The following is a 24,599-nucleotide window of genomic DNA, read 5'->3' as shown; positions in this document are numbered from 1 at the left end:
TTAGAAGTATATCAAATAAAGTAATTGAAATCAGAGGTGGGAAGGACGAATAAACTTAACTGTTTTAAAGTTTATCTGAAAAGATTATTTTATTTAAATGTATATCAAAACAAACTAGTAAGACTAATCGATAGAGAAGACCAAAAAATGAATTGGCTACTCTAGTACGATAAAAAAAAAAACACGTTTACTACGCTATACATTTGCACAAATATTTCATACTAGTTTATTGAGTGTGAAGACTACAATGCTTATGAGCCCTTCATACACATGTCAATTATAAACAGCGCTTGCCCCAACAATAGCATCTTCCACCATCCATGTTGTCAAACGAGCAACGTTGCGTGTTGAATACCCCGGCTGCCTTTGCTTCATTATCACGTCTCTGCCAATCGCCATTGTAGCAGTTTTCACCACAACCACAGCGTGGAGGGCCTACGCAGTAACATCGACCTCCCCATGTGTAGCTGGTTGAACAGCGCCAGTCATACATTTTAAGTTGGTTGGCTACATTATCTCGGCGGGCCCAATCATTGTGCCAACACATTTTACCGCAGGTTGATATTTGTCCGATCAGTTTTTGTACACTTGAGCCAGCTAACAATCCAGCTTGGATGAGGTTTTGGATTTGGGATGCAGAAAGTGCTGCGTTTGTTGTAGGCAAAAATAAACAGTTTAGGCTCAATAATATAAAAACCACTGATACAATCATTTTGAAGAATTGATTTCCTGAAAATTAACAAAACAGTCATATTATTTAAAATTATTTTTTATATTAGCACTCTTAAGCTATATACTTATGTATTCTTATTCGCCAAACTTCTTGAATATGCATTTTAGTTTTAGAGTTTTAATCTTTTTATTATTTTATTGCTCCAAGAAGTTCATTTGATCTTATCACAGAGCACCACGGAAAAGCATTTAACCAGGAAGCGCCACTATACTTACTAATGTTGCATATAATGCCAGAGCGGCGTCCAACATCCGACCTCCAGTCTGAACTTTAACCACCGCAACGCTACAACCGTTCTTCAAAACGCCTTTAAGATGCTTTTTATGTATTTTGAGAAAAACGAAATTAAAAAATAAATTATAAGGTGAAACTCTTTGTATAACGATTCTGAAACTAATAATTTTAATGAAGTTTTTAATAATCTTTAAAATTTAATAATATTTTTAGGCATCTAAATGAGCTTACTTTGTAAAAACGTCAAATTTGATTTATTCTAAAGGCGTTTTGAAAAACGGCTGAAATTTGTTTATTCAAATTTCAACAAAAATCTTTAGCAGCAAATGTTGCAGAATTTATTGAATGCGACCAGACAAGGTTCGCAAGGTTTGTAATTTTGATCATAATGACTAATCAAAAGTTATTGAAAATTTGTTTCGGTTCAAAGTGGTTAAAATTTTATTTTTAAATTATTTTTTATTTAATTAAATCTATTTTATTTTTAAAAACAATAACGTATCGCACATATAAGTAAAAAGAAATTAAATTTTAACTGCAATTTTTACATTTTATTAGTTATGTTAATTAAAAATTTATTATATTAGTATAAAAAGAAGTTATTTATTTTAGCTGTTTATAAAATTAACAGACTAAAATTTACAGAATAAAAATTAACGGAATAAAAAATAAATCAAGTTACAGACTTATTTATTAAAATATAAATCAGTATATAAAATAAATAAAAGTCTTACAAGAAACAAGTCGCAAATCAGCTTAGCTCTAAAATTGTAACCAATCAACTGAATTTTTCCAATTTTTTTACCAGATTTTATAAGAAACTAAAAAAACCGGTTTAAAGAAAAAATCAAGTTTTTTAAATTTGTAAGCTTAGTATTCTTAGGTTCATTCTTTGTACTATTAACAAATAAAATTAAACGAGTCTAATATCTTTTGTTAGTTGTTGTTGAAAATTAATATACAGGAACCAGGCAATTTAAAAACACGTTTGGGATTAACCAATTTGGACAAAAAAAAGGGTTGCATAATTTGGTTTCAAATCTTATTTTTTGAACGTTTTTGGGTTAACATTATAAAAGAATCAGTAAAATAAAATCATTACTTAATACATTACTCAAAAACAATATTAAAAATTTTTTAATATCAAAATTGTTTTAAAATAATATATAAAACTAAAGGGTTTTTAGACCCCCTTGAAGTATTTTTTTTTTAATTTCAGCATTATTTATCTGTTTAGAGACATAATTTGTTTTTGTAATACTTTGTTATAGTTTTATGAGTCATAACAGAAGAATTTTGAATGTTGAATTGCACATTCAGATTTTTTTTTTTTTGTTGTAGTTATTTAGGTGCTCCCAGAAGTCCTTACGGTCTTATCAGAGAGCACCGCAAGAGAGCATTTAAGGAGAAGTTCACGTCTCCTTCCGTATCAATGTCACTTTTTGGGCTAGAGCTGGCGTCCAACCTCGGACCTCTGGGTTCTGAGCCAGAACTCTAACTACCGCGCCACAGCTGCTCAGATTCCATTGAATTGGATATAAAAAAATTCTTGCAATATTTTTACAAAATATTAGCAACTATATTTAGGTAACTTTTAAGTGTCGGGCAGATTTGGGTAGCTTTTGAGTAACGTTTTTTCTAAAACATCTCTTTTGTTTATTAATATTTAATTTTAAAATGTTCCCGACAATAAATTTTATGTGGATCATATATGGCAATTGCATGTTAACCATATATTTATCACTCTCCTTTATGGGATGGCGTTGGTGTGGTCCATATGTGACTACCCAGTGGGAACAAGAACGTTATGCAAACGTTTTTTAGGGGGCCCACAAAAACGTTTTTAATGGTTTCTTGAACGTCCGTATGAAGCGGTGAATGGACGTTTTTCTAAAAATGTTTTTAATTGGTTTAAATGAAAGTCTAAATGAAACGTTTTATCGTTTTTAACGTTGTTCCGAAAAACTTTTTTTTACGTACAAGTTATTTAAGTAAATAACTTATGCTATACAGAAAAAAAAACCTTTTTTTTTATTTTATTTTTTTATTTTTTTGTCATTTTACACATTTTACAATGTTATCTATAAATTTAAACAAATATATATATATATATATATATAATTACAAGCTGACTGGGGCAAAGAGAAGTCATAATGACTTATCATCAAGCCCCATTGTGAAATACAAAAAATACAATAAAATTTTACATCTTCCAATATCATATAAAAGAGTGAAATTAATAAGTTTAAAAATAAAATAAAATAAAAATTTGAATGTTAAAAAAGAAATTAAAGTTAACAAAAGAACTTAAAGTTAAAAAAGGAAGAAATTTAAGATAAAGTTAAAATAAAAAATTACAGATAAAAAATTAAAAATCTGTACATATTCGTATACATATTAAAGACAATAAAAAAAAAAAATTAATTCGGTACCTATGCATATACATATTCAATACAATATTAAAATTAAATAAAGTACATAAAAATTAAAAATAGGGTAAAGGAAGGTATGTTCGTGATAAATTAACTAGATGTGTAATTACAAAGTCAATTTCAGTAATTTTACTTAATTACTTTAATTGTTTGATGTACATAGAGTAAAGTTACTAGAATCTATGCAGTTTTGGGATTTTAAGTCCTTTGATAAGTTTTTATAAAAGCTCAAAAGTCATTGAGAAAAGTTAGGTAATTTTGTGATATGATATTTAATTTCGTGATAGTGGTTAGGTAATTTCGTGAATACACAATAACATTTAAATTTTTCTTTATTAATTAAGTATAACATCTGGTATAATATAACAAAAAATATCAACACTTGTTTTGAATTCATAACTATTCAATCAGACTTTAAGTTCATAAAATATAAATATAGTCAGGCTTATAAGTTAACAAAATTATAATAATACTTTCATTACTTTATATTTATATATAAAAAAAATATACTTTTAACATAGGTAGCTTAGAAAATAAAATAACAGACCTACAAAAAACTCTTAATATAATAACTATAATATTAACCATACTTATATCTGATTAACTTATTTTTCTAAATCACATTCTTGTTGACAACATGTATCACACATAAATACTTCACCAATGTCCTCATATGTTTGACAACTCTCATGATAAGGTACTAAACAATAGGAACACTGCACCCATTTTTTTCCATTTTTTTTTTTTTACATCACTGTTGTAACTTTTTTTACAAACACCGCACTCCCAATCATCATCTTTTGAAGCATTTTTATTTTTTTTACTTTTTTTAGAACATACAGGAATAGAATCCTTTGAAGTTAATGGAATAGGTTGATCAGGAGGAGTCAGACACTTTGCACTTGAATCCCTTTTTGGCCTATTAGGGTTAGGTGTGGTTGGCTCTACAGATGGAATAGTTAACAATGTTTGTATAGCAGTATTACTGTGTGGTTGAATTTCTGTACTTTGAATCTCTCTGTTTGTCAATTGAGATGGAGCTATTGCTTCTGGAGGAATGGCATTTTTATTTAAAGGGCAAATGCCACTTTTTTTAAATGCATTTTCTATATTTTTTTTAGAAAAGCTTTTAATAAATGCTGGATTCAATATTGTATGAAAAGTTGTCCGATTTGGTTTTTCTCCAGGATTTTCCCTCATAAAGTCATTTAAGCTAGTGGCCCAGTTTGACTTAAGTGGCTTGTATATTCCTACATCTAGTGGTTGTAATAAATGACTAGTATGAGCTGGAAATGTAAATAAATATATTTCATTTTCTTTTGCAAGTAATATAACATCCATGTTAATGTGTGATGCATGTGAATCCATGAATAATATCACAGGTCGTTCACTTGGAATAGAATCAATAAAAAATTTAAACCATTCCAAAAATAAGTCACTATTAATCCATCCTTTTGGAGATAGTTTTACCATACAGTTTGGTAAACAATCAGCTTAAAGATTATCGTTCCATCTAACGCCTTTGAATATAATTAAAGGTGGAATCCATGATCCATTGGCACATACACATCCTAAAAGTGTATGCGTTTCTCCACGATCAGCATAAGTTCTTTTATAAACATAACGTTTACCAATAGCAGTGACTACTTTATTAGGCTTTACTACATAAGATAGTCCAGTTAGGTAATTTCGTGATAGGCTTTACTGCAAAAATATTTGCAGATTCGTATAGAGAAAGATATTATTATCATTTAACTATATAGTTATATCGTGCTTAAAACAATTTTTAATGTCATTATATTTAATAAAAGAAACATGATTAAAAATGTAAATTCATTTGAGGTGAAAACGTTAAGAAAATGTGTAACTGCGATAAGGAATCATAAGTTATAGGAAGTTAATAAAAAAACAAAAGTTTTACCATTAAATCAAGCATCTTTTCTAGTTTAATATTTAATAAAAATAATTTACTTACCTTAAAACACAAGTCTGGAAATAAAAATGTTGGACAAGTACTCCAAACAAATGTGCTGAACGCACGTTAAATAATGCTAAAGAATGTACAAACTGATAGTAAACAATTGACGTATCACACGCACCCAACGACTATTTGTGAATCGACAGTAGTACCCCGGGGTACCATTTGACGCAATTTCGATGTTTTTGACTAATAGGTATGTTCGCTACAAATGCCGAGCGAAATATCACGAAATTACATATATCACGAACATACCTTCCTTTACCCTACAAAATTATTTCAATTTTTTTTAAAAAAATGAGAGAATGTAATGTTTAAATTTAGTTTTTTTATAGTTCTTTTAAAAGTAGCAATCGATTTTATTTTTTTCATATTTTCGTCAAGAACCGAATTCCACAAGCGTGGTCCCCGGAGGTCGTGGTCGAGAAGTCAGATTTTTTGAGTGATGTTAGTGGGACGTAGTAATTACTCGTTGAATGTCTTGTTTCATATTTTTGATTAATTCGAGTGAAACTTTTAAAAAAATATTTTGATCAAAATCATTTCATTTTAAAGTTTAAACATAAATAACAAGTTATGGTATATATTTAGTTTGTATACATTTTGAGCATTTATTTCCTTGAGTAAAGGCTCGGCACTTTTGTATCTATTTGTGCCCAAAACTAATCTACTTGCTTGCTTTTGTTTTGTATAAATAATTTTTAGGAAAGATGAATGATTGTTTGCCCATGCAATATTACAATAGTTAATATGACTATGTATAATAGAAAAGTATAAATCTTTTAAACATAAATTATTTTAAAGATGTTTTGTCTTGTACATAATCCCCAGAGTCTTTGAAACTTTGTTCTCGACTAGCTTTATTTGGCTTTTCCAATTTAAATGCTCTTTGAAATTTATTCCTAGTATTTTCATTGAAAAACTCTTTTTATTTTAATATTGTTAATTGTTAGTTCAGGTAATTTAAGTGGAAGGTTCTCGGATTTAGATAGCTTAGCAAACAAAATATATTTCGTTTTTTCAATATTTAATGAAAATTTATTATTATTTTTTTTAAGTTTACAATGTTAGTCGTGTTACATAATTCATAAGCCGTTATACATAAACATAAGTCGTAATACAATTACGCAAATAATACAATTCAGCGTACTAACAATATAAAGCTAGGTTTCCAAAAGAAGATCATGAGGATCTTATCAACCTTAAAAAGTAATATTTATAACGTATATATATAAAATAAATAAAAAAAATATATATATATATATATATATATATATATATATATATATATATATAAATATATATATATAAAAGATTTAACGTATTTACATTATGCAAAGATACAACACATTTTAATATATAATAAGCTGAAGATTTAACAAATACATTTTACATACATTTTTAGTAGAATTTTAGAATGTTGTCCATAGAGAGAATTAATTTTTTTTAACTTAATTTTAAAAACAGGAAGAGTAATAGAAGGATCAAAGTTTGGTAATACTATTTTATTCCAAAGATGGGGTGCACGATATGAAATACAAAATTGATTGAACTTAGTTCTACAAAAAGGTTCATTTAAAAAACTATAATTTCTTAATGTGTATTTATTTATTGGTTTTAAAAAAAAAAGGTCGTTAAAAACAAATAAAGATAAATCGTTTTTCCATATAAAAGTAAAACATAAGACATTAAATACGTTCAGTTTATAAACATCTAGAACCTTCATATAATCAAAAAAATATTTTGAATGTGAAAAGCGATCCGCATAATTAACTACGCGGATTGCATGTTTCTGACGGCGATAAAGATGTTGTAATTTACTTTTACCCGTACTTCTCCAGGCGATGATTGCACAATTTAAATAATTGTGTATAAATGAATAATAGAGTTGGGTTAGGTTTTTTTGTTTAGATAATTTCGGGCTTTGTATAAAATGTCAATGTTTTTAGAAGTTTTTGTGCTTACAAGATCAGTATGTTTTCTCCAAGTAATACTCTCAAGATAAACACCTAAGAATTTCATAACAGTATCTCTTTTTATTATCGTTTCATCAATATAAATTTGAGACATATTACTTGGTAAAAAACGTTTTTTGGCACAGGAGTGAAAGATAATCCATTTTGTTTTATTAATATTTAAAGTTAATTTATTAGCTTTGAACCAATTAGAAATGAGATTGAGTTCTTTGTTTGTAGTTGAAAAGAGTTCATAAACATCAGTATGGGATAAGAAAAGATTTGTATCATCAGCGAACATTATACTTTTCAATTTGGAAGCATTATTTAAGTCGTTTACATAGATTAAAAATATTAGTGGTCCGAGAATAGAACCTTGTGGAACACCACATGTTATGCTCAGGGTTTCACTTTGCTGACCATCATTACTATACACAAGTTGTTTTCGATTTGTTGAATAGCTTTTAAATCATTTTAAGATTTTATTGTTTAAACCATAATGTTTAAACTTTTTGATTAAAGTTCGGTGATCGACCGTATCAAAAGCTTTTGATAGGTCAATAAAAACACCTGGTGTGTATTGAGAGTTTTCAAAAGATTCAGAGATGTTATGTATAAATTGAATAATGGCATGTTTAGTTGAACTCCCTTCTTTGAAACCATACTGATTGTCATGAAATAAGTTGTTGTAATTAAAATAATTGTATACTCTGTTGAAGATTATTCTTTCTAAAATTTTAGAAAATATAGAAAGAACAGAGATAGGACGATTATTACTGATATTGGATCTGTCGCCTTCTTTATGGATAGGGGTAACCCTGGCAAGTTTTAAATTTTCAGGAAAAATACCTTGATGAATAGATGCTCTGAAAATTTTAAAAAGAATATTTTTAATTGTTCGTAGTAATCTATAACAATATTCCCGTTTATTTCATCTGCACCAGGTGCTTTGTTTCTAAGGATTTGAAAGCTTTTTCAAACTCATCAAATGATAGTTCGGCAGATATTCTTCAGAGCAAATATCTTTGTCAAAAGTACCAAAAAATCATAAAATGAGGTTTGGGTATATGGTATTTTTCTTGACAGAGTTGATCCAATTTCAGTGAAATATTTATTAAATTCATGAGCTTTTATTTGTGGTTCATACAAGCTATTGTTATCGACTTTCAGCATTTGTGGCAAAGAGCTTGAGCATGTTTTTTGTTTTCCAGTAATTTCTTTTAATACTTTCCAAGTGGTTTTTGAGTCATTTTTAACTTTAATAATTAATTTTGAATAGTAAGTTTTTTTTTAATTTTTTCGAAAAGATTTTTGTCATCTTTGTAAATTTTTTCACTAGCTGGTGTTTTTTTTTTCAGATATTTTATGTATAGCTATTGTTTGGTTTTGGATGATTTTTTGAATCCTTTGGTAATCCAGGGATTATTAAAGTGTTTTGTTTTTAATGTAATTGTAACAACTGGGAAATTAGATTCGTTAATAGAGGTGAATGTTTCAAAGAATTTTTCATAAAGGTCGTTTGCGTTTTCATTAGAATTTAAGTGTTTCCAATGTAATAATGAGAGCTGATTTTTGAAAGACTCAATATTTGATGGTTTAAAAAAACGTTTGTTTATAACTTTTTTTAATTTTTGTTGCGGTTGGTCAGTGTTTATGGTTAGAAAAATAGGAAAATGGTCTGAAATATCTGTTTTTAAGATGCCCAATTTTATATCACTGTTGAACAAGTCTGTGGAAATAATATTATCCAGCAAGGTTGCTGAATTTTTTGTTATTTTAGTTGGACGATTTATTAAAGGAACTGCTCCAGATTCAAAAGTTCATCAACTCATTAAGATATATTAATTCTGTGTTTACAATATAAAAAATATTTATTAAACTTGAGTCAGAAAAGAAAACATTTGTGTCATCAGCAAAAATAACATAATTAAGTATTTTTGAAGACAAATAAATATCATTAATATAAATTAAAAACAACAGGGATTCAAGTATCGATCATTAGGGAACGCAATTTATTGATTCAAATGAGGAACATGTTAAGTCATATGGTACTCCTTGTTTACGATTTTGTAAATAACATTGCAGCCACTTTAAGTTGGAGTGAACTACTCCATAATTGCGTAGTTTATAAATAAGAATCTTGTGGTTGACAGTATCAAATGCTTTTGATAGATCTAGAAAAATTCCGAGTGTGTAACTGTTGTTATCAAAACCATTTAAAACTTGGTTGGTAAGATCAAATACTGCATGTTCCGTGGAATGGTTGTTGCGAAAACCAAACTGTTTATGATAAAGAATGTTGTTTTTTTCAAGATAATTGTACAGTCTGTTGTGCATAATACGCTCTAGTATTTTGGACAAACAAGAAAGTATGGAAGTTGGTCTGTAGTTAGATTTTATTGAGTCATCACCGCCTTTGTATATCGGAATTATTTTTGCTAATTTTAGTTGGTCAGGAAAAATTTTTTAGGGAAAGATTAAAAAGTTTAAAAAGATGTTTCTCTATAATATCTGAGACCGCTTTTACAACATCTGGGTTATCTTCATCCAGACCTGCAAATTTATTTGTTTTCAGCATACTAAGTGCTAGTCGAAGTTCATCAATTAAAAGCTCCGACTCCTCCATGAAGGAATCAGATTTTTTCAAAAAAGATTTAAATGTTTTTTTTCCCTCAGGAATTGCACTGGCAAGCTTTTTTCCTATATTTATAAAAAGGTATTAAATGTTTCAGCAATTTCTTTATTAACAAAAACATCTCCTCTATTATCATCTCTTTGCAATCTTTTTGGAAGATTATCACTTTTCACAATTCACACTCCTGTTATTTCTTTAATTACATTCCATTTTTTCCTTGCATTTCCAAATGTTTTATTAAGTAACGAAGAGTAGTAATTTTTTTTGGATTGCTTTTTAAACTTTTTAAAAGAATTTTTATATTTTTTGTATTTTATTTCATTTTTGTAGTTCTTTTTTTTTTTAAATTTTTGGTAAAGTTTTTGTTTCCTTTTTAACGACGTAATGAGTCCTCTCGTCATCCACGGACTTAACAAATTTTTAGAATTAACAATTTTTTTTATTTTTGGAAAGGCTTTTTCATATTGTCTTGTAAACATGCGAATAAAAAAATCGTAGCCATCATTAGCGTCATTGCAATCAGTCAATAGTTCCCAGTTTACTTCATGTAAAAGGTCACAAAACGTGGCGATTGATTCATTATTTATTTTCCTTCTTATAGCATTTTTGTTTTTATTTTATTCTCAAAGGTTGCAGAACTTATTATCAGAAAAACTGGAAAGCGATCAGTTAAATTTGTTTTAATAATACTACTTTCGATTTTAGTCCTTGTGCAATTATTAGTAATAATATTATCGATAATAGATGCAGTTGTTTTAGTCACACGTGTTGGCTTATAAACCATGGGAAAAACGCTGTATTGCAAAAGTGTATTTATAAAATGCACGACTTGGTTATTGGCTTTATTATTCAATAAATTCAAATTAAAACCACCTTATAAGTAAACATTTTTTTAAATAAACTTTGGTAGCAAATAGTTTAAGTGGTTTTCAAATTGATTATAACTACCGTTTGGCGGTCTATATATTGCAGTTATAAATGTATTTTTATTTGTTTTATTAATTATTTCAATAGTTAATGGCTCACAATCAGCGTCATTTACTTTGAGGTTTTTAACATGTTTAAAAATCAATTAGTTTTGGACGAAAATAGATACGCCCCCGCCATTGCCGTTTTCTCTCGGTTGATGAATGGGTTTATATCCTGATAATTGAAAGTTACAACTTATCGCGTCTTGATGACACCAAGTTTTTGTCAGAAATAATACTAAACTTGTTACTTATATTATTTAACATCAATTTTAAATTTTCAAAGTTTTTTTTTATGCTTCTGATGTTTATATGTAATAATGAAAAATAAAATGATGAAGAATTAAAAACATGTTTAACATCGTCAACATTGTAATAAGACGTATCTACTAAAATTTCGTCAAAAAAGTTCATGTTTTTATCATCGTCATTAATTCGGTTTAGCGCGTTTTTCCTTTCTGATATGTCAAAAACATTAAAACTGTTGGCTTCCGTCATTTTAACAATAAAAACTAAGAATATTTTTTAAGACAAAAAAGTATAATAAATAAATATACTTTAATCATTCTTATGTGATTTTTTAAAATCTTTAACTACTAATTTATCATAAATAACAACAGAATATTTACCGTTATTCCTATAAGTTCGCATTTCTTCAAAGATATTTTTCCGTATGGTTAGGGTATCCAAGGAGTAGTCCTCATTTATAAATATTCTTGTTCCTTTTAACTTTTTTGAATTCTTTAATATGCTAATTATATCTTTATTGTTCAGGAGTTTTATCACGATTGATCTAGGTTTGCTTAGCCCAGTTTTTCCGGTTCTACGTGCCCTTTCAGTAACTACGCCACTTACATTTAGATTGTTTTCAAAGATATTAAGAACTTTTTCCTCAGATACATTCCAACTTTCATTTTCACTTTCTGCTATTCCTTCGAGACGCAAACTTTTCACTAATGAAAACTTAGGTCCTAGATCCTATATCCTAGATCCTAGGTCCGGATAAATAACTAAAATTTTAAACATTTTGCGTTTATTTACAATTTAATCATACAAAAACATAATAAAATAATTTTGATGTTTTTCTATTAGAGCTCTCTTCAAACGATCGCCTATCAACTTATCGACCAAATCGTATTTTGCTGTATATGATACTAGTGTTCCTAAAAAGAAAAAAATCATATAGATCTTTCATGCATTGCATGTAAAAAAACACAGCAATATGTAAACAATAATAAGAAAAAAGAAATGTAAAATTTCACACAGTATATAAAAGGAACAATATAAACGACATGCACACCACATTTATTTAAAAGGAACAATATAAACTACATGCACACCACATTTATTTAAAAGGAACAATATAAACGACATGCACATCACATTTATTTAAAAGGAACAATGTAAACAGCATGCACACCACATTTATTTAAAAGGAACAATGTAAACGACATGCACACCACATTTATTTAAAAGGAACAATATAAACTACATGCACACCACATTTATTTAAAAGGAACAATATAAACGACATGCACATCACATTTATTTAAAAGGAACAATGTAAACAACATCCACACCACATTTATTTAAAAGGAACAATGTAAACGACATGCACACCACATTTATTTAAAAGGAACAATGTAAACGACATGCACATCACATTTATTTAAAAGGAACAATATGAACAATATGAGGGTGCCCTAAGCGAGGATTATCTTCAAAACTCTCTCTACCATCTTTAAATAAAGTAGCTCACTTGGCAACCGTACTATATTTTGGAGCTTGGTCACCATGAACTAAAACCAATTTATCGGTTATATACTTAGGTCGTTAGAAAAGTTCATAGAACTTCATCTATGAAGATACTATAAAGATACAATGAGACAGGAAATAATTAAATATTTATATATCATTTTAAACTGTGTTTAATTATAAACATTTTAAGTACTTGTTGAAATATTTTGAATGCTTAACTTGAACTTTGCTAACAACCTAAGTAGATATATATATATATATATATATATATATATATATATATATATATATATATATATATATATATATATATATATCTGTGTGTGTGTGTGTGTGTGTGTGTGTGTGTGTGTGTGTGTGTGTGTGTGTGTGTGTGTGTGTGTGTGTGTGTGTGAATATAAATATACAGAGGTGTGAAAATTATTAGACTCAACCAGGTTTTTTTCAATAAAAATAGTTTTTATATTCTAAAAAGAATTTATTGAACAATTTAAAGTTATATTGATACTTTGTATGCATGCCTTTAGCCTTTAGTAACTTGGTAACCATGCATAAGCTTGGTGGGTTGTCAACACTGCTAAAAACATAAAGGTGTTCAATCAGCTGTTGTAAGGAGAATTTTTACTGTAAATGCATTCATCAATGTACATTCATTAAAACAAAAGCTGAAGGTGAGTTTAACTAAATCATTATGGTTAACCATTAACATATTAATGTTTATTTGCTATAAATTCCATTTTAAAATGTATAAAAAGTCTATTTTTTTTGTTTTTTTCTACAGATTTTGAGGTTATGGGAAAAACCAAAGATTTTTCACCTATAAAAGTTGCTGATACTAAAACATTGCTTAAAGAAAAAACGTATTCACAACGAGAAATAGTTTTAAGACTACAAAGTTCACAGAAATCTGTGAGCCGTATCAGCCAGGCTATAAAAATGGGCAAGATTACAATTCTGCACGACAAGGAAATTGTGGACGCAAGTTCAAAGTGAGCCCGAGAACCCAACGCAAACTTATTTACATGGCTAAAGTGAATAGAAGAGCCACTAGTGAAGACTTAAAAAAGTCCTTGGAGAAGTATGGTGTTGATATTTGCAGTTCTACGATTAGGAGAAGGCTTATCAGTGCAGATCTTCCAGCATGTCGGCCAAGCAAGAAAGCCAAAATAAAAAGGGCAATGGCTAAAAAAAGGTTTAACTGGGCCCATGAGGTTAAATCTTGCTTTGGAAGTGATTGAAGTAAGGTAAATAACTTAAACATTTTAACAGTTTTTTTTACACAAGCTTCTTTAAACAAAAATTTCTTCCCTAACACCAACCAACCCATGTTCCTTTTTCTTTCACACTTAACCGTCAATTTTCAAGATCTTTTGATTACTCATCTGCCAATTCCGGTCAATACTCAGCTGTGTTATTGCAGTCTGTTATATTATCTGATTACAGGTCTGCTTCTCTGATGTATCCATGTTTTCAATATGTGATGAAAGCAATCAATATATGAGGAGATCTTCAAATGAAGAGTTTTCTGAGACTTGTGTTGCTCGAACTGTGAAGCATCCTACCACAGTTATGGTGTGGAGTATCATCTCAGCCAAAAGCACTGGGCGTTTATATATTGTTGAAGACACAATGAATCAGCACCAGTATAAGAAAGTTTTGGAAACAAGACTGCCCCAATTGAGAGACTGGTTTCCTGATGGAGACTGTGTTTTCATGCATGATGGTGCACCATGCCATAGAGCCAAGTCAGTGACAAAGTTTTTGACAGGAAACCATGTACAAACATTGCCATGGCCAAGAAACAGCCCAGATATGAACCCCATAGAGAATTTATGGGCGGTTGTTAAGAAAAGGCTAAAGAAAACCAGCATTACCACAAAAGTTTAATTGATTGAACAACTTATCAAAATATGGAACCATGATGAGGAGATAAAAAATAAATGTTCAGTTCTTGTAGAAAGCAAGCCAAAGCGTATAGAAATGTTACTTAAGGCTAAAGGCATGCATACAAAGTATTAATGTAACTTTAAATTCTTCAATAAATTCTTTTTAGAATATAAAAACTATTTTTATTGAAAAAAAACCTTGTTGAGCCTAATAATTTTCACACCTCTGAATATTTATATACATATATATACATATATATATATATATATATATATATATATATATATATATATATATATATATATATATATATATATATATATATATATATATATATATATATATATATATATATATGTATATATATATACATATATATATATATATATATATATACATATATATATATATATATATATATATATATATATATATATATATATATATATATAAATATATATATATATATATATATATATATATATATATATATATATATATATATATATATATATATATATGTATATGTATATACAGTGCCGTAACTAGGCAGGTGCACTTGCACAGGGCCCGTAGATTAGGCGGCCGTGAAATGGAACTTTAAACTGACAAAAATATCTTTCAATAATATCTATTGAATATAACATTGTTAAAGATATTAATTATGACGACGTTATAAATGAATTTGCGCAAATGAAAGCGAGAAAAGTGCAATTTTAATAAAGAAATTTTTAAAAATAATAAATTAAAATATATTTTTTATTTACAATTTTTCCAAAAAAAAGTTAGGCTTAGGGGTCCGAAAAATGAAATTTTTCACAGGGCACTAGAAAAGCTAGTTACGGCGCTGTGTATATATATATATATATATATATATATATATATATATATATATATATATATATAATTTAGTATATATATATATATATAATTTAGTACATATATATATATATATATATATATATATATATATATATATATATATATATATATATATATATATATATATATATATATATATGTGTGTGTGTGTGTGTGTGTATATAAATATAGTCGTATATAAATATACATATATATATATATATGTGTGTGTGTGTATATAAATATAGTCTTATAAGTTCGTAGAGAAACTTGTAACAACCATTGTCATAAAATACAATCTGTAATTATGACTATGAAAATAGTCCATACTTAAGTAAAGTTGCACATGCGCAGTGCGCTGTTATTAGCTTAGAAAAAACTTTTTTAAAACGTTTTTTAAAGGCCCCGTAAAATATTTAAATTAAATGATAAAAAAAAACTGCTATTAAAACGTTTTTTGAACGTTTTACTTAAACAATCGTCATTTAAGCGACCATTAAAAGTTTACTAAACGTTTGCAAAACGTCCTTGGCCCACTGGGTTTAAACCGGTAAAACCACACTAAATAAGAGTGAACGCCACACTTCATTTGTGCGTGAGTTTCATGTGGCACACGTGTGGGAAGCATATATTAGCCATATAGGTACCACTCCTTTTTATGGGATGACAATGGTGCGGCCCACGTTTGATTATAATTCTTTTATTGTTCACAACCACACTAAACCCAGTGGGCATTTGTTTTTTAAAAGTTGCGTTCTAAATGTTTTTTAAATGACATTTAAACGTTTTTTGAACATTCTTCCGTTAAGAACGTTTAAAAACGTTTAAAAGACATTTAGAACGTAACTTTTAAAAACAATTGCCCGTAGGGAAAAGAACGAAAGCCACACAATACCAATGATATATTATATAACTAGATGGCTTACTTGCGGGATTTGATTGGACAAAGAGTGAAGCCGCTTTTTTTTGTTTATAACAATAGTCCGCTATTTTTAAAAAGGGCAAAAGCTGAAACCGAAGTGTGGAATAAAAGTTAAAAATGCAAGTCAACAGTTTCCAATAAATTAGAGATAATTCCAAAACAAATTTTAATAATTATAAAATACTTATGAAAGTATTTTTATGAGACTTTGTTTATTCATAAATATTTTGGTTCATAAAAATACTTCAAAAGTGTCTGTCGTTTTACTTTTCTATTCAAAACTTTAATTACTTTTAATCGAAAATAAATTAAAGAATCATAGTTATATAATATATTATTCCACGATACTTTAACAGGAAAATTTTACGTGGACACGGTGTGGAAAAAACCTATATAAAAAAGTCATTATGGTGACATATATATATTGTCACTGATGGTGAAACATGCTGTTGAAGACAAATAAAAATTAGATAAGTGTTTTTACTAATTTTTATATATATATATATATATATATATATATATATATATATATATATATATATATATATATATATATATATATATATATATATACATATATATATATATATATATATATATATATATATATATATATATATATATATATATATATATATATATATATATACATATATATATATATATATATATATATATATATATATATATATATATATATATATATAGTATATATATATATATATATATATATATATATATATATATATATATATATGTATATATATATATATATATGTATATATATATATATATATATATATATATATATATATATATGTATATATATATATGTATATATATACATATATATACACATGTATATATATATATATATATATATATATTTATATATATATATATATATATTTATATATATATATACATATTTATACATATATATATTTATATATATATACATTTACACAGCAAAATCCATGATTCTTGTTTTAAGCCAAAAAAAAGTCTTAAAACAAGAAAAAAATGACTTGTCCGCCACGTAAGTACTTTTTTTCTTTTTTTAACAATGTTTATTCTTAAAATTAGAATTTTTTTTCTTGTTTTAAGAATTTTTATTCTTAGAACAAGAATTTTTTTGTTTCAAGAATTTTTATTCTTGTTTCAAGAATATTTTTTCTCAAATAAAGATGTTTTTTTCTTGTTTTAAAATTTATTTTTATCAATAAGAATTTTTTTCTTATTTCAAGGACATTTTTGTTTAAAATAAGATTCTATTATCTTGTTTCAATAATATTTCCTTGAACGGTAAAACAATATTACAAGAGTATTTTTTTTATGGAAAAAATGAAACATTTTGAAATTAGGATGGTATAAAATAAGAATATTCAAAAAGTATTTATACATGTAAACAAATCTCATCGTTGAAATAAAACTTGTTGTTGTTTGAATGTCCAGTTATAGGTAATGCTTGTAGCGGCAATACTCCTCCCATAGGCTACTCATCTGACTCAAATGAGTTTCTGTTGAACTTTTATCTTTAAATAAAATAGAATTAAAGTGTAAAATATAATGTAAATTGTGTATGCCGTCATGACATGGGCGTCATAATCCACGTCCATTACATAGTGTATTCCAATAAGTCCAATCACGGCGTCAAAAAATGAAATACTTCGTAAAATAATTTTTTTGCCATCGTCTGCTTTGATAAGGATTTATTTTATCTAAAAATTCATTTAACAAACTCAAATCTAAAACTTAACATTACCATCTTTTCATATGTTAAAATTTTAGAAATCCTTACTTTGATATATATATATATATATATATATATATATATATATATATATATATATATATATATATATGTATATATATATATATATATATATATATATATATATATATATATATATATATATATATATATATATATATATATATATATACGTATATACTTACAGCATGTCAATCTGCAACAGTTTAAGGTCGGCAATTTATTATCCACTTTAGTTTTCTTAATTCTGAAAATTTCCTAATTTCTTAATTAACTACCAACTTGATTTGATTTTGATTGTATTCCAGAATGTAAGTGTGTCAATTTCTTAAGCCAAGCTTACCCTCACTGAGTCAACTGTGACAGAAGACTTTAATACACAAGCTATCTCGCCAACAATCTGAATTAAACAATAATAAAAGAAAAGCATAAAAACAATTTTAAAAAGCAGAGGATACTTAGAGAATAACCCATTAGGACATTGAAGTTTTGAAAAAATAACTGCTCACTTTAGAAAGAACTTGCGGTTTCTATCAACTCTGTCAACTATACATTTATTTACCCAAGTCCTTTTTTGAGTAAATTTAGCATCCAATTTCTAATAACTTTGTTCTGGAGCATTTAATTAGATCATCTTATAAAATGTAAAAAACAAACAAAATTAATTATTAATATTAAATTTACTAATTGAAAAGTAATGTTTCCGTTATCTACTTTACATTGTGTATATTTGGAAACTTGCGATTGCTAAAAAGAAAACATCGATATTTAGAAATAATACTAGTACTAATCTAAAAAAAACTTGCAATAACAAAATTAAAATAGCAATATAATAAACAATAACAATAATATATGTTGTTATTATATAATAATAACAATAAGCAATAATGATATGAGTAATCGTAAAAAAATGCTATAATATTATTTATATTACATATAATCATACCAAAAGCAATAATAATAATAACCCACAATGAGCCCGACATTTTAGTCTCTCCAAAAAAAGGCATAAAGACGAATTTTAATATAGTTTAGTAATTTAAATTGAATATATAAAAAAAATTATTCCATGAATAAAATACGGTAAATTATTCCATGATTTTATGCATAAGTTTGTGATTTATGGTCGCACTAACTGAACAATGATTTAGGATATATAATTTAAGGTTACTTAAAGATTGAAGATAGTAACGAGAACTTTTTATAGAAGTAAAAAAAATTACAGATTGAGAGAGGTATGGTAACTTGCGTATGACTCCAGACAAATAGACAATTTAATTTTTTGATAATTTTGGATTGAGAGTAAAGGATAAGTTGATAAGTAGTTTACACACATGACAAAAATAGGTTTTAAGTTTTAGGTCAGAGTTCCCCAAATATTTTTATGGAACTTTTATCAGTGACTCTTCAGGATACTGAATTTAGAAGCTTAAAAATCAAAAGGTAGCCGTTTTTGAAAAAAACGATTTCAAACTTTTGTATATTATTTTATAAAAGGGGAGGGGGTGAGAGTTGTAAAGTATAGATTTTCCTTATAAAAAGTCAATATTAACACTTTCTAATGATGTTAAAGTTAATCCAGTATTGCAGGCAATTAAATTTTGATCATCTTAAGATGTTAATTTTCCTATAGAATTGTTGATGGAAGCATTCTTTACTTTATATAGTAATTTATTTGTTTAATATAATAATAGAATGTTTCAAACCCTAGTTATTGTTTCGTTATTGTTAATATTAAACATAAATTACTTTATTAGAAAAATGCATAATATATTATCTAACAAAATAGTAAACAGCAAAGAAAAACGAGACCATTTATTGAATCAGAAAATTATTTGTTGCTGTTGTTCGAAGAAATGCTTAAAATGTATTCCAGTCACGAAGTTATTAGAGACTTACATAAGAATGTATGTAAAACCTGAATATTCAATATCTGTGTACAATTATCCAACAGGTATATTCTATATTATGATTAACTAATGCAATTATTTTATTAAAAAATACTTTCTGAAAATAATTATCATTTAAAAATTAATTTACTTTATGTAGGCATTTGTCCAACATGCAAAAAATATGTAAACTTACTGAAAGAAAGTAAAGACATACCAAATGCAGTTAAAACTCGATGGCAATCTTCCCAATTATCTAGATGTGTAACCACTAGAAATTGTGAAATATGCACAGTTTGTTCAATAGCTAGATCCAAATTTCCACATATGAAAAAAACAAAGAAATTAGTAAGTTCGAATAGGATGTGTAACGTTTGCGTATGTGCGATTAAGAGAGGAATTAGACATCAATGTAATGAAATGAACGTGTATACAAATCTTTCTGCTAAGTTATTTAATGCTTCAAAAAAAGTTCAGAAAAAAGTAACTTCAAATGTTTTAAGATCGATTATTAAAAAAAAGAAACTTAAGCATGGAATCCAGACACATCTAAATACTGGTAATTTGTTTATTAGATTTATTAGTGTTTTTGAATTGATTAAATCATCTAAAGTATTTTATTATTCAGGTGGGTTGCCATTACTTATAACTATTGATGTTCCTCAATTAGTTATTAGGAAAGTCAAATTTGAAGAAACTGAAAAAATGATTATTCGACTTGGACTTTCAAATAACGGATCCTTCTGAAATCCTTAAGGAAAAGTGGAATTCAATTTGAGGCGAATCTTGAAAAAAAACTTTGCAAAAAAAGTAAACTCCTATCTGAATTTTATGATGTGAAGACAATTTTTGCAGAAGAAAAAAAAAAAGTTGTCAACCGATGTCTCAAGAGACCTTGTTTATGTTTGTCAATTAACCGAGCTGCTTAACTTTGTAATGACTTCCAGAAAGCAAAACCCTTTCCAAACATTAATACGAATTGGAATTGATTCAAGTAAAAACATTATTAGATGAAGAAATATTATACAACTTATATATAATATAGAACTTAATAATATATATTTTTTAAATTAAAATTAATATTTTGTAGGAGGTGGATCACTTAAGGTAATTTGTAACCTCTTTGATCCAGAAAAAGAACGATGCGAAGATCAAAGTTCTCATGGAACATACCATTCCATAGTTCTTGCATATTGTGAAAACTTGCAGGAGACACACAAAAATTTAGCCATTTTATTAGACCTTCTAAAGCTAGAAGATTGTAAATATTTTCTTGCAGCTGATTTGAAAATAATTATTATTCCTCTTGGAATTTCAGTAAGTTATCATTTAAAATTAATTTATTATGTAACTTTTAATTAATTCATTAGGATTTTTCAAAAAAACATAAGAAAATTTAGCCTCATGGCGGTATGTATGCTTGTGCTTGGTGTGAAGGAGAATGTGAACTTTTTGGTGGGTTGACAAAAACATTTTTGTCATTGGATCTATGGCATCAGAGGTACATGGAAGCTTGTTATCGAAGTTCTGAAATGAAAGATTATAAGGTGTAAATGTTAATTATTATTTAATTTAAAAATTTAAAAATTTTTTTATTAAGTAAAAAAATATTTTTTTCAAAACTGGTAATCAAGTTAATAAACTTTGATAGAATGTGGTGAATGTATGCCTAATAAAGGAGAGAAACAAGTCAAAACTAGTTCTTGAAGTAATTCCTTTGCCGGAGCTTCATACGTTAATGGGATTTGTAAATCATATATCAACTTATATAATTTTTTATTGGCCTAAATACAAAGACTGGGTCAACTCACTTGGATGTATTAGAAGAGGATACCATGGGAGAACATATGAAGGCAATACATGTAGGATTATTCTTAAAAACTGTGACCAATTGAACTCTTACCACTTCTATGTCCAATGAGAAAATTTGAGTAATTAGTTCAAGGAACCTTCGAAAGTTATCTTAACCCTTGTTATCTTCAACTAATAACTGACTTTGTTTGTTCCTACAAAGCCACACAAGAGTACTGTTCAGAGGTACAGTTAAATATAATGAACTTGCTTTAAATTGGCTTTGTATTAATATACTATTATTATTATCTATCTTATAGAATATTTTATTAGTTTCTAGGAAAGAAACTTACTGTGACCTGGGAAATACATATAATCTCAGCCCACTTGCAACAATTTATTGAACTTATTGGTCATTCTCTTAGACGATACAATGAACAGGCATCTGAATCGGCTCATTCAAAAATGAAGCCAATAATCGAACGATTCAATGTTTCACAAACAAGCTCAAAGCACTCTCTTAGAAGCAGAAGAATTGCTGAATCGTTCAGCAGTACTAATTTATAGATTAAAAAATTCAGATATTTTGATATATGTTTATAAATTTAAAACATTGGATACAAATATTTTTTTTAATTGTTAGCTAACAGTATAAAAAAATCTTAGTTTTTTCTAACATTTGCATTTTGTAACATGAATAGTTAATCAGGCATATGAGTTAATATGGATAATAAGAACTGTCTTTTTAAAAGAATTTGACATTTTTTCTCTTCAAAAAAAAATTTTACTCCATTTCAAGGTCAATACAACTTTTTTAATGTTTGAGATAACTAACTTCGAGATAAATTTTAGATAACTAAAAATTAACATCTTAAGACGATCAAAATTTAATTGCCTGCAATCCTGGATCAACTTTAACATCATTAGAAAGTGTTAATATTGACTTTTTATAAGGAAAACCTTTACTTTACAACTCTCACCCCCTCCCCTTTGTTTAAAATAATATACAAAAGTTTGAAATCGTTTTTTTCAAAAACGGCTACCTTTTGATTTTTAAGCTTCTAAATTCAGTATCCTGAAGAGTCACTGATAAAAGTTCCATAAAAATATTTGGGGAACTCTGACCTAAAACTTAAAACCTATTTTTGTCATGTGTGTTTATAGGGTATTTCACTGAAACTATATATATAATATATATATATATATATATATAATATATATATATATATATATATATATATATATATATATATATATATATATATATATATATATATATATATATATATATATATATATATATATATATAATACAAACAAGGTACAAACAACAAGGCATACTACAAACAAGGAGGCGAATCCATTTATAATGAGTATAATAAATTATTTACCATATATCGATTCTTTCTCCAAAAAAAAAAGGGTTTAAAAAGTATTCTTCAATCAAAAAAATAACAATAGTCATCAAAACCTAACCATATATATGGTTCAATAAATAAATAAATAAAAATTAAAATATCTTTCTGTTTATATATATAAACAGAAAGCTCTTTTGATCTTTATTACATTTTTATACACCTAATTTTAAAATATATTTTTACAGCAAAATTAAATTTAAGCAACAACTAAAAAATAGTCAAGTATAAAAAAAATAATAGTAATAATGAAAAAAACAACAACTTAATTTGTGCAGTTGAAAATTCTCAGTTTATTTCAAAAAAATAAAAAAAAATCACTCAATATTACAACAACAACAACATCCAAAAGCAATATATTTACCATAAATAGAAATGTTTTACATAAGCATGTAACGTGCTTATGTAAAACATCTTGTATCATGCTTATGTAAAACATGCTTATGTATAACATGCCATGTTATTAAATTAAAAAAAAACGTATGTACAGTCCACATTTTGGATTGTTCACTCTCTTTAGCCTCAATTTTATTTATTACTAATAAAAAAAAGACATTTATTTATTGAGTCAGATCAATAATATGGTTGCAACATAAATTTTTACATAAATAAACTTAAAATAACAGTTGCCATATAAAAAAAGATTATGTAGTTAAGAACCGCAGCCATTTTAAAATCTCTGATATTTCTAAAAACTTCTGGCATATGCGCACCATAACGCATCAACCGTGCCTAATTAAAAGTTTTTGAGACATTTGGGCCCTAATAGGTTGGGGGTTTGGGACCTTTTAGCCGCGCACTGTCCTACAAAAACTCCTTGATACGTCGCTTGGCAGTATATTCATTTTTGCTTTATTCCTTTATAATAAAAAAGTGCACAGCTTTGGAGCTCTTCAAACTAAATTGCACTTATGCATGTTTGCACTTATGCTTGCACTTATATTATTTTGCAACTAATTCGCCCTTACAAAAGATTCACATTTATACTAGATTAGATTTATGCAGATTCACAGATATGAAAATCGCACTTATTGAATGCAAATTCTATAGAATTCTTGTATTATATGACTCCTTCTGCTTGGTATTTTAGTCTTAATGGCGATCAAATGGATTAGATTATTTGATTACATAAAATCATGAACGCAGAGTGTATCAGATAGTGGAGGAGGGGAAACAGGAGGGAAATTTTAGTGGCTTTAATTTCACTGAATTTAGGGGTCCCATTTAAAATTTAATGATTTTTAAAGTATGTCTGTAAAAAGGAAGGGCCTTTGATATATATATATATATATATATATATATATATATATATATATATATATATATATATATATATATATATATATATATATAAAGGGCCGGTGCGA

The 24,599-nt window shown here is 27.0% G+C and overlaps 2 long non-coding RNA genes across 4 annotated transcripts; both read right to left on the bottom strand.

Moving 5' to 3' along the window:
* Window positions 1-148: 148 nt before the first annotated feature.
* On the bottom strand, window positions 149-1,832 carry LOC100203490 (uncharacterized). The gene is made up of 2 exons (XR_010643506.1): window positions 1,702-1,832; window positions 149-729 (listed from the first exon to the last, which is right to left on the bottom strand). It is a non-coding gene; the product is annotated as an uncharacterized LOC100203490 (long non-coding RNA).
* Window positions 1,833-17,732: 15,900 nt separating this feature from the next.
* Window positions 17,733-21,988, bottom strand: LOC136090677 (uncharacterized). 3 transcript variants are annotated; one of them, XR_010643628.1, is made up of 3 exons: window positions 18,822-21,988; window positions 18,323-18,537; window positions 17,733-18,084 (listed from the first exon to the last, which is right to left on the bottom strand). It is a non-coding gene; the product is annotated as an uncharacterized LOC136090677 (long non-coding RNA). The 3 variants fall into 3 exon arrangements; XR_010643630.1 differs by having other exon boundaries at window positions 18,852-21,988; XR_010643629.1 differs by lacking the exon at window positions 18,822-21,988 and adding an exon at window positions 18,647-18,815.
* Between the last annotated feature and the right edge of the window lie 2,611 nt (window positions 21,989-24,599).

Source organism: Hydra vulgaris, chromosome 14, assembly GCF_038396675.1.
Source record: "Hydra vulgaris chromosome 14, alternate assembly HydraT2T_AEP".
In the NCBI taxonomy this organism is placed as follows: Eukaryota; Metazoa; Cnidaria; class Hydrozoa; order Anthoathecata; family Hydridae; genus Hydra; species Hydra vulgaris.
Note: the sequence above shows the minus strand (reverse complement) of the source record. Positions and strands in the feature narration are given on the sequence as shown.